This window comes from Sinocyclocheilus anshuiensis, unplaced genomic scaffold (genome assembly GCF_001515605.1).
Source record: "Sinocyclocheilus anshuiensis isolate Anshui unplaced genomic scaffold, SAMN03320099.WGS_v1.1 scaffold1852, whole genome shotgun sequence".
In the NCBI taxonomy this organism is placed as follows: Eukaryota; Metazoa; Chordata; class Actinopteri; order Cypriniformes; family Cyprinidae; genus Sinocyclocheilus; species Sinocyclocheilus anshuiensis.
In genome coordinates this window covers 4282-5306 of record NW_015557168.1, presented here as the reverse complement: position 1 = coordinate 5306, position 1025 = coordinate 4282, and the positions used below count along the sequence as shown (strand labels likewise).

The following is a 1025-nucleotide window of genomic DNA, read 5'->3' as shown; positions in this document are numbered from 1 at the left end:
CATTGGGGTCTCCCTGCGCAGGTTCGAATCCTGCCGATTACGCACTCTACTGACAGCCACGAGGATAATTGGCCATGTGTTTTTCTTTTGATGTCCCTCGCACAGATATGCGAAATGTCCAGTCCCTCTGAAATGGAGAAACACACCGCTGGTGCTTTTTGTATTCGGGCTGCAGTAGCTGCCAAGGGTGAGCCAGTGGCATGCCGTGATCGTATAGTCGTTAGTACTCTGCGTTGTGGCCGCAGCAACTCCGGGTCACGGCATCCCTTTGCCGTTGAGCAATTGGGAAGGCTGAACCCTTTTTTCCACCTCATCCTTCAGCTGGATTTTGTGTTTGAAGCTTGGCCTGTGCTGTTCGCCACCAGACAAGAGAGCAGGCAGGCAGCAGCCAGGCGTAGTCGTGGCCGAGAGGTTAAGGCGATGGACTTGAAATCCATTGGGGTCTCCCTGCGCAGGTTCGAACCCTGCTGACTACGGTTGGAGTTTGCTGTAACGCTGTCCGTGAAGATAATTGTGCCTTCTAAGGCCTTTTTCCTTTTTTTCTCTCTGCCATAATTGCTTGTGGTTTTCATCCCATAGCGCGTGTGGCAAATGAGTTTCTTCTGGGCGATCCATAGGAAAACTGATCTTATATAAAACGTAAGAGGCATGCACTGCAAAAGAGCACGGATAGCTCAGTCGGTAGAGCATCAGACTTTTAATCTGAGGGTCCAGGGTTCAAATCCATGTTTGGGTGAAGTGCAATCTTCTTGTTGGTGGCCTCAACTTGCTTTCATGTCGGTCCATCTATGGTGCTGTCTCTCTAATTGAGTGGTGTTCTGGCTTGCTCCTGGGGAGCTTGTGCATCTCCCTAGTTTGGCACACCTGATTCTGATGGTCAGTTCGTTAGGAAAGAGCGCTCATGAAGTGAACTGAGTGAGTAGAATAAGAAAGACCTACGAAATGTGCAGTGCCGTGGGTCCCCAGGGCCAGCACTGAAAAACCCCATTCCAGAGGATGAGACATGGCAGCCTGATTTCTCCTCA

General features: G+C 50.5%; 2 non-coding genes across 2 annotated transcripts; both read left to right on the top strand.

Moving 5' to 3' along the window:
• The first annotated feature begins 394 nt into the window (after window positions 1-394).
• Window positions 395-476, top strand: trnas-uga (transfer RNA serine (anticodon UGA)). The gene has a single exon. It is a non-coding gene; the product is annotated as a tRNA-Ser (tRNA).
• A 187-nt stretch (window positions 477-663) lies between these two features.
• Window positions 664-736, top strand: trnak-uuu (transfer RNA lysine (anticodon UUU)). The gene has a single exon. It is a non-coding gene; the product is annotated as a tRNA-Lys (tRNA).
• Window positions 737-1025: the final 289 nt, after the last annotated feature.